The sequence below is a fragment of the Urocampus carinirostris genome, chromosome 9 (assembly GCF_059441175.1).
Source record: "Urocampus carinirostris isolate Australia breed hairy pipefish chromosome 9, RoL_Ucar_1.0, whole genome shotgun sequence".
In the NCBI taxonomy this organism is placed as follows: Eukaryota; Metazoa; Chordata; class Actinopteri; order Syngnathiformes; family Syngnathidae; genus Urocampus; species Urocampus carinirostris.
Genome location: NC_142357.1, coordinates 18,108,020 through 18,122,933, shown reverse-complemented (window position 1 = coordinate 18,122,933; position 14,914 = coordinate 18,108,020). Strand labels below are relative to the sequence as shown.

The 14,914-nt window shown below is 37.2% G+C and overlaps 1 protein-coding gene across 2 annotated transcripts in view; it reads right to left on the bottom strand.

The window, feature by feature from the left end:
• The window catches only part of fgf13a (fibroblast growth factor 13a), a 128,083-nt gene that overhangs the window by 72,944 nt on the left and 40,225 nt on the right, over positions 1 to 14,914 (bottom strand). The window lies entirely within an intron of this gene.

Sequence of the window (14,914 nt, the reverse complement as noted above, 5' to 3'; positions counted from 1 at the left end):
TCATTTTTCTTCATTTGCCCACTTGTGGCTATTTTGTTCCGTCCAAAAGCACAGGAGGTGCTGCAAACTCAAATATAGCAGGCTCGGTCAGAAAATAAATATGGTTCAAGGCTAGTTTGAATTCAATAATTGTCCTCTACTTTTTAAAAATCAGTTTCACTGTAGTCGTAGGAATTTCAGATATCTGTGCTATTATTTTTTGAGTTTAATTGGACATTGTGTAATATTTACCAACTAGATGTCGCCGTATTGTGTAGTGAAACTAAAAATGAGTGCTACAAAGTACAAGGTAGAATACAACTACGGAAACTCAAAGTGAGCAAACTGAAAAAAAAATTTCTGCACGGTCTTTCACAAGAGTTTTGGTTTTTGGGGGTTCCCTTAGCAGCAAGATGAATGACAATCATGTAGGCACCCCAACGTGGGCTTCATGTTATGTCAAAAAAAAGAAAATGTCTTCACCTACACGTATTTAAACAACTGCAGATTTTTACGATTGTTCATGTGTTTTTGTATTATTCTTATAGTTATTATTATTATTATTGGTAGTAGTAGTAGTAGTAGAAGTAGTAGTAGTAGTATTGTTATCATTATCATAATTATTCAATATTAATAACGGCTTTATTTACCAATAGGAGGCGCTTTTGGTGCAATAAATATTTTAAATGTTTTGGGGGTTTTTTGTAACGCATTTTTTCTATAATTCAAATGGATGTTATTGTTTTTAATAAATAATCATTTTACCACTAGGAGGCGCTAAATAATGCATAATGTGTCTTAAGGAAATATAGAAATTCAAGGCAGTGTTAAAAACCTTTGGTCTTTTATAACTTTACCCAATAAAAAAAAATTAAATCATTAAAAAACAAAAGCACATATTGAAGTGTAACAACAACAAAATATCTGCATGTGGAACAAAATGATGGCAGGCATTAAACACATTTGCAACAAGCGGCAAGGCAAGCGTGCAGTCTGCAAATTGCTAGGAAGTCGCTTGCATCGTTTTCATGTCCACATTCCCCATTGGCAAGCAGGCAAGCAGGTGTGAAGGCATGCACACGACCCCAAGAGAAAAGGGTGGGCACGCGGCATCATGCTCACCAATAGTGATGCTAAGCCCTTCTTGTATACGCGCACACATGAGAACATATGTGTCTAATCCTCTTCGGGGATCCTGTGAAAAGCCTAGCCTGCTTCCTCTATTAATGTGCGTTTGTGTACATGCACATAATGCGTGTGTGCTTTTCATCTGTCCTCTTGTGGGCACAGGTCCAGCTTGGCGCCAATCACTGACCCACTTTCCGTCTGTTGATGGATTAGCAACTAACAAAATCAGGCCAAATAAATGCAGTCTTCTCCTCTAATGGACTTAAAGTGCTCCCAACTCAAAAATGACTAACGAGGAACCGTAGAATTACCACAAACAGCAATAATGCCACATATTGTCGCCCATCTGCAATATGTGAATAACCTCAACTACAGTGTTTATGTTAATACTTGAAAAATATGTTATCAAAAAGTTCCTTGTGACATAAAACACCCAGAAGAATGATTGAAAAAGTAAAATAATTATATATGAAACATATTTAAGAAATGCATAAAGTTAACTATTTTAAAGGTAGATTGTTCTGTAAGCATGAGGGCAATGTTTTGTTTACCCCATCAAACCAAGAGTGACTTGTGAATTAGTAGTCGTACATTTAGCGCAACAATAGAAAAATCATATATGGTACTAAAAAACACCTTATTAAGAACAGCCAAAGGATGGGGTGCGTAGTTTGAGGTATCCTTAAAACTTTTAAATTAAATTGTTTCTTTATTAAATATGTACTAACGACACCTAACTGAGTTCAAAGAGCCTGTCTTTCACCGCAACTAGCTGCTTCTATGTTACTTTTAACATTGGTGTTCAGTCTACAGATCACATAAGACTGGAGAAAGGGGGCAGGGGGGTGGTGGAGAGTAATTTATTCTAGGATGAAAATGGTGAAAGTAAGAAAATGACTGCTTTGAATCCAGTCCAAATACCAACCCAGACCATTCCAAAAAAAAAGAAGAGTATTTTATTGCATTTAAGATCGACATGTACGTGCATGCAACAAAGCAATGTATTGTTCCCTTAAATATGAGGATTGCACCCAATAACAAAAGCAGATAATCAGCCTGTCCCAGGCGGAAACATTTAACAGCTTATCTACAGCTCAATAAAGAACCTGCCCCCTAGTTCCTCATACAAGTTTCTTAATAACCCGAAGCGAAATGTCTGCACCGGCACAAGGTCACAAGAAGAGCCCTCAGACACCCCGGTCCTTCATGCAAAGAAACCACAACTACTAAAACTTTAATGGAGCTAAGAAACGACTGTGTGTATGCCAACGTTTTCCTCCATGAATTTGACCCCATTCAGCTGCAATGGAGGTCTGTGGGCGGTGTGGGGGAGTTGGGGCTGGCCGTACATCAAACTGAACTAGTTCCCTCATGCCTCCTAAATTGATTGAGAAAAATCAAATGCAATCTTCTAGGAAATGAGTAACACGCTACCATGACGCCCATGAAGAGCTCAGTGCATGTTTAGAAAATATTAAAAAAGAATAAATAACCCCCTGGAGGAAGATTGATTTTAATCTCATTGCTTTGAATTGTAATGGACAACGGAAGCGCTATTGCAAAATGTATGTATTTATTTCTTACTGGAATGGACACAAATCCACAGTTTGCATCACAATAATTTGTTTTTCAACATGGGCTATAAACCACACGCAGATATGATACCGCTAAACTGATAACTAAAGCAGTTCAAGAAGACAGTTTTGTACAGTAATTTCAAACATTTTATAGCAATGGGAAAATTATACAGCCGCTAAAATCTTCCGCCTGTAGCTACCACCAGCTAACTGGGGAAATAGGAAAAAAGCTAAGCTTGTGATAAGGTAATTCTGTTTTTTTTAATACTTGATACCTGCAAAGGTGATTGCATAGGATGCCAATTTGTTATTTTGACTATTATACCCCACTGTGATCCGATGTTTTGACAAACATGCACTGTTTAGATCATTGTCACTATCACCTAATCATGTTGCGTTTTTTTTTTATTTACACCCCTTTTAGGGTAGGCATTAGTACCATTAAAGCTTACCCTGCAAGCAGTATTGATGTAGTTGATAAGTCTATACTGTTTTTAATATTGGACCCCTGCAAAGGTGAGTTCATAGGATGCCAGTTTGTTATTTTGACTATCAATACGCACTGTTGTTCGTTGTTTTGACTATTACATCATTGTCACTATCGGCCAATTATGTTGCTGTTCGGTGACTCCTACACCCTTTAGGGTCAATTTGGTTTTCTATTCTAGGAGATTAAATAAAAAACAAAGACCATAGAACAGGTTAGAATTTTTCATCTGTCGGTTCTCCTTGCAAGTTAGAAATCCATGGAGTCGAGTCCAATTTCCATCTTCTTCTCTTCTTATTTAACGTGTCAACTAAACTATAGAGTTATCAACTTGGAATATCATTCAGATGTAGGGCAGTGCACCTATTCACAATGCATTAAAATTGACTACAACAAATTTACATAAATGGTTTCCAAAATAATAATTCAGCGATGGTCAATAGTGTCTCTTTGTCCATCACAGATGTTTTAATGCTTTTTATAGAAAGCCATTCGACTTAAAAAAAAACACATCTTTTCTAGTCGACCGCCTGTGGTACTTTGCCAAAGTTGACTACAATTTAGAGCTGCACAAAGCAGGTCAAAGTTCTGTTGAAGGAGATTTATGTGCAGACACAACGATTTTTATCGCCACAAATGTATTTTTGTTAAGAGGAGGACAGCGTAGGATGCTCTCGGTCACTGCTATGTTTGAGGGACTTGGCGTCATACACAAGTAAAAAAGAATATTGTTGGTTATTGAAAATGTGCTGCATCAACATAAAATGTAGATCTGAATTTAAAGGTGACTAATGTCCACAGATTGTAAACAATCTACTTATAAACTAAAGTTCCTAGTATGATTATAAATGATCTTTTACCAATGGAAACATATGTTCTTACAACAATCAAATTGATTTTGTCAGAGACAATTCAAACCAAGTAATGGGGAAACAAAAACACATTTTAGCAGTTAAAGCTTCCATTGACATTCTGCACTGGACTCAAAAAGTGATCAAAAACCAGAAGAGCAGTCATAATTTTCAAATATTCAAAGAAATAAAATATTAATTGTCTTTCTTCTTATTGATAACAACATCATGGACATTCTACTTTCCCTTGCATATTTACTAAAGTAAGTAATCCAAATAAAGTATTAATTGTCTCTCATTTGCTCTGTTGCCATAGTAACAACAGATGTAAAGGGTTTTGTTCAGGAACAGTACTATTATTATTACAGTACATTTTTTTTACATCTCTTATTCTTAGTATCTAGTAGGGTTGGGCACATAGATGTGCTTCTCTCTTCTGCATGGCAGGCAAGATGCAGCAGCAGGAAGGTAGGTAGAGTTGCTTTTACTGTGCCTGTCAGTCACACACTCAGGCATACATGAAGAGAGTGGCTAAGGGTGTTGGGTAAGAGAGAGAAAGGCTGCACTACATAGAGAAGTGGGTTGCTAAGGAAATTGGTGGAGAAGCATTAATCTAAGGTTAATAGTATTGTTTCAATCAAAGCACATGTTTTGTATCAATAGTTTGGATATTTCGATTGATCTATCAGCCCGTGTCGATGTCCATTTTTCATAATTTATCCCCTCATCTTTGTCAAAGCCTTGATGAAGAAGATGAATGACTTCAGAAGGGCCCGCCATCTCGATCTCTCCGGCATCAAGCATTCTGGAGTAAGCCGTCACCGGAGTTCATTAAGCTTTGTGATCTAGAGGCACCCGTGTGGCTCCTTCAGACCTTCAGTAGACTGAAGTACATGTCCTTGCACCTGTGACTGGTATAAATCACTCATTGGGGCTGAGCTGTGTTCAAATAGAAGAAGCAGGGAATGACTTGTATCCCGCTTGGGTTACTTGCTCATTTATTTAAACCTCCCCCCTTTTGACAGAGAAGGCCTCTCCCACTTTTATTTATGACCGCGGTAGGTTGGATGTGACCAGCGCAGGCGATATTTACTCCACGGAGTATAGAGCCAGTGATATGTAATAAGCATCCCACGCCTGCTTGTCCGAGTACGCGTGATTGTGCTTAGACAAGTTGTTATGCAACAGGCCACTACCGATTATAACACCGCCGCTCAGGACGGCTGACTTATCTTCTAGAGAAGTTCAAGGTAACGCATCAAAATTTATGATGCGCAATCTGTTCAATTTACTCACGATGCAATGACGGCTCCCAGCGAGGGGGATCGTGACATTAATCCAAGTAAGACAACTGGGTGTGTTGTTTTGTGGGAGGTTTTGCTTTTAAGTGCAACAAGTTAGACACCTTTCCAAGTATGTCTTTGGAAGAAGTATTGCAATGGCATCTTATTCTCTAAGAAGAATTTCAAAAGCCATTTTTGATTTTCAAATTTAAAAAAATCCGTTTATGTTATGTCCTTAACTACAACTTTGTTGGGGTTTATTCATTTTCTTATACTTTTTTTTTGTAATTGCAGAATGTTGGTAATGCTTTTGGTGCCCTTTTTGCTATTCAAAGTCAATTTTGGGTAGTGTTGGTTTTAGTAAAAGGGAAGACTTTAATCCATAGAATGGTCCCCAAAACCATTGGTTAGAACTGGTTAATCTAAGAACAAAGAAAAATGCCATTGCTTTACAATCTTGTTGTTGTTGCCATTTATTTATTCTGAATATGCGCCACAAGCAGCAAGGCTTCCTGATCATTGTCAACAAAATTTGGGAAATTAAAACATGAAAAAATGGAAAAAAGAAAAATAAATGAGGAAGCTACAGAAACCAAAAGGGAAGTAATAGAAAACAAAAAATATTGAATTAATGTATTGTATACATTAAGGAGAATTCTGGGAGAATTGTCTTTTCTGCAACTGATATCCATACAGATTATAATCTGTAGAAGGCAGATGACCGATAATTCAAATCGATATCTAAACCATATCTAAACTGTCCTAGAATGTTGCCTTTAGGTCTACTGAAAAACAATTTAAGTTTTATAGGGGCCATTGGCTTTGAGTGTCATCAGTGTGTAATTAAAAGACAATACTATTATTCCTTTTAGATTTTGCTCACTCAAAACATTTTGCAACTTTTAAAATGAAAATTATATTAGCCTTTTTTGACAAAAATCAATACAGCTGTCAAGTTAAGAAGAAGTTTTAATCACATTTTCCATGGTAATATTCAAAACTAAAACCTAAAGATGTTATTACGTTTTTATCCCACAATCGATTAAAATACATTTCAGAAATAAAACGTTTCTGGCATAATGCAAAATGTCAGGTGGTCCGACAATTGTAAAAAATGCAGTCAATACAACTTAATGATGGTTAGAATAATCAGGGTTCCTACAGCTAAAGGCAACTTAAATTGAAGACTTTTTAAAACTCTTGTGTGCTTTTTTTAAAATCAAATATAAGACAAAGATGACTGTAAACTCAATTGAAACAAACAAACCCAAAAAACACAAATATTTATTGCACACAATACATTGATTATCGTACACATAACCTGGCACAGCTTCAAGCCATGGTGAAAATTGTGAGTCAGACAGACACTTCTCATTCTATGTAGACTTTGCCATGGCCCAAAGTAAACATATCTGGCTGAAGTTGCTATGTTCAATGTAGGTAAAATTGAGACATTGGTCTGCTCTAAAAAGCTCAAAAGAAACCACATCACTGTTTTGACAGTTCCCTTATTAAGGTCATGTTGACACAAAAGTAAAAAAGTGTATTATTTAAAAAAAGATAATTGATAAATGTTACTAAATCTTTTTAGTTCAAACAAATATAATTTGTATTATTGCGTTCACATGTTTAAGACTTTCGAAAAAAAATTTTAAGACATGTTAATGCCAATTAAGGTATTTTTTTAGAATAATGCATTCAATGCCTTTTAAGATTTTTCAAGGATCCGCAACAAGCCTTGTAATTCGTCACTGCATCTATAGTCAGATATTATTTTATAATTATAGTCATTTAGTCATAATTAACACACTTCATGGTTATCTATTCAATAGAACCAAGTATTTAGTTGAGTTATGACATAGTTGTGACATCGAATTTTTGTGCATTCTTTACATTATTCTAAATGATATGGTTTGTGGCTGCCAAATAACTCGAGAATTCCAGAAAGCTTGGAGAAAGCAAACAAGTTGTTTTTAGAAATATTCAAATATGTTCACAGACTAATGCTTCAAATCACGCTAATGTCTTGATAAACACCGCCCAACCAGTTTTCTAATGCTTCTTGTTGAAGGGACATTGTGTTAATCACAAACCTAAAATATAATCTTTTTATTTTTTATTTTAATTTGTTTAATGAAATCCTGAATTAAATTCTCCACACTGTTTTGTTTAATTCACCATCAAGTCCCACTGAACCCATAAGTCTTCTTTCATAATTCCTGAAGCTCATCATGCCTGACCTTCTCTTGGAAGACACCCTCGGAAAACGTAGGCATGGATGGAATGTCACAGCAGGTTGTCAGGTACATATGCTGGACGTCATATAGATTTAGCTGTACACTGTGGAAGAGAGCTATGCATTTAGTGAGTAATACCATCAACCGCTAGCCAAAATGGATGATGAACGTGTCATAATGTACGTTCATACAAAATAATATGGATCTGGCATCAGAGAGATGCTATGGAGAGAGCCTCATTTGGATGAAGTTTAAACAAAACTTTGCTTGCCCAATTACAGAACATTAATTTGCACTGTGCTCCGCCAATGGCCAATAACGAATCCCCTTTTTAAAAAGGTTAAGTCGTGATTGGTACTAACCCAACACTAGAGCAACTGTGATAGCATTTGCAGTGGGCAAAATGGTCAGAAATTTAATGGTTGTATTTTTTTTCTTATTTACATTTTACAAACGCAACATCAATCAGAACACTGTTTTGACTACTGTGGGTTCTTTTGGGAAGTTGACTTAGTTATAGATATTTTGTAATAATAAAAATAAGGCCAGATTCATAAAGATGTCAAATAATATCTCAAATTGGCTCATACTTTAAAGCGCTTATAGTAAATTAATAAAATAGACCACTAGGGCTGTAACATTTATTGCAGTATCATGTCAGGTTATTAGATTTGATATTTTTAAAAGGAGCAAATTCTATAATGTTGGTGTGATTCTAGCACCCTCTACTGACTAGTTTGTCTTTAAGGGGCATTGTGTATTATTTAGCTTTGAATGGTAAAATAACTCCTTTAATTAAAAAAAACAATATAGAAACAAAAAACACAAACTATCATGGAAACGAGTACTTTTCAATATTCTCATAGGTCGAAATGTTTGTATTCATTGAGCATAATATGGGGTTTACCTAGAGTGAGCTGACATCTTGCTGCTACAGGTACCCAAAAAACAAAATCTTGTGAAATGCTGGGTAAAAAAAGTAAATAAAAAAATTGCGGTATGGTCACTCTGAGTACCGTAGTTAGTTTTCTTGTGCTTTGTAGCAACCACTTTCGGTTGCACTACACATTACAACAACATGTATTGGTCAAATATTAGTTTACCTTTATGAGTGGATCTATCACCCTCGATTGGCTAGTTTATCTTACTTAAGAATGTTTTAGCACTATGGCAGTTCTGACTTCAAAACTGTATTTTTACACCCATAAGGTGCATGAGTTTAAAGGCGCACACTTCATAGCTGGTTGTAATTCGTTATTAATGTCTCGTACGGCGCACCGGGTCATTGGGCGCGAGAACCGCGCAACTGACTTACAACCACACAAACAACCATTAAAAAAAGAGACGCAGGAGCAAAACTGAGTTTGGTTGTGGTTTACCTGAGTAATGATTACAAAATAAACACACAAAAAACTTGTCAGAGTTCATTTTTCAGCTTTCTCCAAATTAAGAACCTTGGATTCACGAATCTTACATTTTCTTGAGCCTGCTTGTGTTCTTTCGAGTGGCGTAGAAATCAACACACCACGGCGAAAGAAAATATGGAAGGTATTCAATGGAGGGAAAGTGAGCTTTTGGGTTTAATTCATAAACGGGAAGTAACTCTCTTTAGCCTTCAGTAGCACAATAACCTTCAAATTGCGCTACGGTGTTAGCATTCAGGAGCACTTCCGCTAACAATGCATTGCGTGTGACATCCTCTTCCGTGCAAGCGGGATATGATGGCAATTAAACAAGAGATGATTAAAAGTCAGAGAAGACGCATAGAATTCGCATTTAGTTGGAAATGTGAACGATCTGCCAAAAACATGGGATTTTACCCAAAAATGCTGTAAGACTTGTGTCGGCCAAGACTCGATCCCGTGACCTATTCTTGGGAGCGAGCAGTCCACCAGGCTGCTCTTCATCCGCCACTCTGCATGAGAGACAGGGCACACTGCCTGATAGGGCGCGCCCTACATTTTGAATGAAATCTGAGACTTAAGTGCGCGCCTTATGGTCGTGAAAATAGGATAGTTTTCCCCTCCAGGGCTATCACTACCCTAAACAAACACGCAAAACTATGAAAAACATATAATTTGCGACTTAATTGGGATTTTTTTTCGTCTTTGCTAAATGTTATTGGACAACTTTCATTGCACTATTGTTGCAATGCACTATTTTTCATTGCACTACTATTACAACAATTTTTGCCCATTCATCCTGACAGTCTTTTATCTTACTTTTTCAGGGTCTTTATCACTTGTTTACTCTGGGGTGCCATGTCTATTGTCGTTGCATACAATGTTTGATTATGTTATTATCAATAACAATAAAAACAAGTCCTTTCAACTAAAACATAATTGTCTAAATACTATTGTTGTGGTTTTTTTCATATGAACAACATCCTTAAAATATTGCAATGGTTAGTGCATCCTGAAGTCTGAATTTTATTCCATACGCAACGAGCACTACATAATCCCATGTAATCCAAAATTGAATAGAATTAACCCAACCCAAGCAATGATTAAAGGTCGGCAATTTTGAAATGTACACATCCTACTATCGCTGCCTGCTCATCACCGGAATCTTGCAGCTTAATAGATGGCCGGCTGTTGTAGATAATATTTTTAAATTGCTTTTATCAAAGGTTTCAGCAAGGAACATCTGTCGCCTTTGTATGCATAAGATGATTAGTGCCACCCTGACTCTGTGCGATTTGCATCGAATGGAACACTCACATGTTACTTATATATCAAATGTGCTATACGGGCAAGCTGTGACTCATTTCTCGGTTCGCAGCATACTATGAGTTCCTATTAGCTCTGTGTGTCACTAACACCATGAAAACTATGAATTGATTTGCATGACATTATTAGATTTGGCTTTAAAATGTACTGAAGAGCCGCAAACATTCAAGGCAGCTCATTGTCTGCTTATCTCAAACAGTAACATCTCACAACAAAATTGGAAAGGTAATGCATCTCATTTCTGAATTTTGAAGTTCTACCAAGCTCCATGCGTCCAATGTACAAATCGACATCTTCTTTGTTAAACTGCACCCACCGCCCCCACTTTTGCATTCACAACAAGTGTCTTGATTATCAGAGGGCTTGATCTCAGATTAAAGAGCAAATTAGCTACAGCTTCTTTATCTAATTTTCCAGTAGCAGACCTTATTCCCACATGTGGAGAGATCACATAACAGGGAATCATGCACAGTCTCTCACATAAAAATCATCCATCCATTATCTGCACCGCTTATCCTAAGTAGGATCGCGGGGTTCTTCTTCTTAAGTATGTTTTATGTCTATGTTTATTTTTGGTTTTGTTATGTTATTTTTTGCGTCTGTATAATATTAATTAATTAATGCATGTTGAATTGCCCCAGTACAGTTAGTGCAAGTGAATGTCCCTAAGGGGACCATATACAATAAATATACTATAATTCTAAATCTAATGTAAATATAGAAGACATTTGACAGGAAAAGTAATGAAAACTATTAACGTTGTATTGTATCTGCTTTTAAACCTAATATTAAAAAAATATATATTGTCTGCTTTAAAATGTGTCCTACCATAGTGGAGAATGTGCATTGATAACATAAAAAAACAACTACTTCCCTTACCCAAATGTCGAGAATCCTTTGGCATTAAAGAACAGGGTTGGTTAATCTTGGACTGAGTCAACTAAATAGAACCACTGCCATTGTAAATGAATGGAAATGACAACTTTCTATATTTACCAAAAGAGCAAGTCAGAAAGACATGTTTGCCAGTAACTGTTCGAGAATTTAAAACAGGCAAAATTTTAAAATACTCCTTCAAAATGATTGAAGAGGGTCAGACCTGTTATCATTACATTTGTAATATTAACCACAAACGGGGTGTTGTCAGAAGTTTTTTTCCAAATGAGTATGATTAAATGTTTGCTCTAGATTTATTATTACATTTTGGAAATTTTGTTTTCTTGGTTTGTATTTGTATTGTGTTTTTTTAAATCATTTATATTTGATCACTTATGTATGACTTTTAAGCCACTGCTGTTGTTTATTCTGTTTGTGTTCCTCTGATCGTCTAAAGATGGGAATTAGCTTGTCTCCAGTTCTGGTTTGGGCAACACATACTTTATCATGTGCATTGTCCTTGTTAAATAAAGAAATAAAAAAATGCAAAACTAAAAAGGCGAAAAGGTGTAAACAGTTACTTTACTTGCAATGTGATGCTTACATTTATTTAGACCTCAAATTGCAAACTTAGAAAAAAAAAAACTACAACAGATGTCAGTGAGAGAGTGGTCTAACGAAGTAAGAATTAGAAAACGAGAGTATGCGTCATCTAGTCAAACATCTTCACAGGACACAATATTAGGTACACTTGCAAAAGCCAGTGGGATCTTGTCAGACCGAGAACAAGAATCAACATAATTGAATCAGGACTCTTACTTTAGCCATCGTTGAAAAATTGAAAAATCTCTATTATTCTCCAATCTAAAAAGCCCTGATGATGGCATTTCTTTCAAAATATAGCACTATTTAAAAGAGGAAAGACTCCCTTCTGTCAAAAGGATCTCGTCACTGACTTTCATATGACCGCCCTACGTATTCTGACAGTCTTCACATCAGTGCACGAATCGTACTGAAGGGGAGAATTTAGTTTGATAACATAACAAACAACTACTTCCTTCCTTCCTTCCTTTGGCATTAAAGAACGGGATGGTCAATCATGGCAACTAAATGGAACCACTGCCATTGTAAACAAATGGGAGTGAAATACAGATGTGACTCAAAAGCATGACAAGTCACAAGGGATTAAAATTAACAACTCTCTCCTGATGACAAAAACAGCTGCCCTGTCCTATAAGTGTCTATGGAACAAGTGTGGTACTACTCTCTGATCTGGTGATAGAATCCAAGTGCAAAAGAGGCCAAAAAAGCAAACAAACAAAAAGCGGGGTCAAAAGGTCAAATCTGACCCACAACAGCCAATGAGCCTGGCATTCGTGCAGGATTACGTAAAGCATTCAGAGAGAGGAGACCAGAAGAGAAGGGGATTTAGGAAGAACGATCTGAATCATCAAATATGTGGGATTAGCGTGCCGCTGCTCGCTTCCCCTTATGACATGCATTTTCAGTCAGCATTCCCGTTTGGTTGATGCTCAACTTTAAATACACCAAAATAGTGTTATTGCACACAAATTAAATATTTTTCAAAGATGCAAAGAAAGTTTATGATTTTAAAAGACTGGTTAGGTCATAAATTGGCCTCAGTCCAAACTCAAGTAAGTTCTGTGTGGATTTGTTTCTGATTACAGCCTTTGGGGAAATCTTTGATGCTCAAATGTGTGTGTGAGACGTCATCGCAAGAAACAGTCATTCAGAAAATGATTCCGAAACACTTTTTTACAGAGACACAGTTGCCGGATTTTTTTTTTTGCTGACACTCATCTTTACACATTTACAAGCTCATCAAGGTGCAGTTGCTAAACCGGTCGATGCATTATTCCTAACAAGCTTTTTTTTTTTTGCTCGGCGGACAGTAAATTTAATGATTCTTAGTTGTGAAAACAGAACGTACATCTTGATGATTACATTATTGTGGTAGCAACAAACAACATAAATATGGATGTGGAAGAGAGACAAGGACTTTGTCAGAAGAATTGTATTAGGCAAATTAAACAGAATGTTGGGAAAGCGCCTGCATTATGTCAAGGGAAAAATACATTGGCAAAATTCAGTGGGCCATTGGACCAAAGACGCAAAATAAGCATTATCTCAAACAAAAAAGTGACAGCTGGTCTCTCTCAAAATCCATTCTAATAGAACCCCTCTCTAGCCTCTTTTCCATGTCTCACCTCTGGAGCCTAACTGAATGAAATGATCATCTCATCAGTGAGCCCTGTAGAAGCTTGATCACGATCCTGATTGAATGATTCGAGTGTTCTGGCTGAAAAGGAGCTATCCAAAACTGAACTTGAATGTTCCATATATTTTTGGCATTTAACCAAATGTATTTTATTTTTTTGTTATTTCAATCACTATGGAACAATTATTATTTTTTTCCAACAACACACACATGTTCCCATTATTGACGAACAAGCAGGCAAATATGAAGAGTAAGCGTTGTTCTACTCTTCTAGGACATCCATGACTTTTGTGAGACTTTGTCCTTTGAAACTATGATATTTTCCTTTCACTATTTGAGCTCACTTGAGGGAAAACGTGACCACACACAATTGAAATTAAGTTGCATTATTTTCATTTGATAGGTTGGTTTCATTTTCTTCTATTTATGTGAGTGTGTGATGGGCAGGGGTTTTGAATTAATCATTTTCTAAAGCCATGGAAGCCATTAGTCGAAAAGTACATTAAGCAGACATACATAGCCACTGGTGGTGATGCTGAGGGTGTGAAGGAAATGAATCTGATTCTATGCTTGGTCATTACTTGTGTGATGCTGTGGGTCTGTCCTGACATGTTGCCATGTATTTTTTTCCGTAAATACTTGAGCTTGCCTGTGAGATCTTTGGCGACAGTGTATTAACAATTGAATGCAAATAGGGGCAAATCAGACCAAATTTTACATTTAATAAAACAGGAGCTGGCAACCAGTTCAGGGTGTCCCCTGCCAACTGCCCAATGATTGCTGGGATGGGCTCCAGCACCCCCGCGACCCTACTGATGATAAGCGGTGCAGCTAATGAGATAAGATGAGATGAGGACACCATGTTTGCAAACACCCCTCATTAAAATGCACCTTTTGTGTAACCCTGGTGTTTATTTGATTGTTGGCATGTGTAAGGGGCCGGTCACACAGCCGTTTGCGGCTGAATCACGGCTAAAATTTTGCGGGTTTTTTTTGCCCGTGGTTACCCGCTGTTCATTGGTGGTATGCCCGCAAAACAGACGCCGGCGACTGTTCCGCTTCCTCATCGCGTCATTTCCACGTCATTTTCTCGTGTGGACCACGGGTATAAAAGCTCCCGAGCCGGTGTTGTGATCTCAAAGCGTCCAATAGCGTCCGCCTCACAGGCAGAAATTTCTGGCCGTGATTCAGCCGCAAACAGCTGTGTGACCGGGCCCTAATGTGTGAATGTGCGTGATTTTAGCTCTGCATGAGTTTGAATCCTGTGTTTCCAGTGCAGCATCCAGCGCCCGGCCGGGTCTACTATCTGGTGATTACAGGCAGCCTGATCAGAGCGATTACATAGGAACCCGTTAAGACAGCTGCTTTACTCAGCGCTATCAAACACCCTACGCTTACAGACGCCAATGCCCAATTGCACACACATGCACACACATGCACACACATGCACACACATACATAAGATGGAAATATACACTCCTCTGGGGACCTCCAGGCAATTCCACAGGCAATCGGGGAAATAACTCAA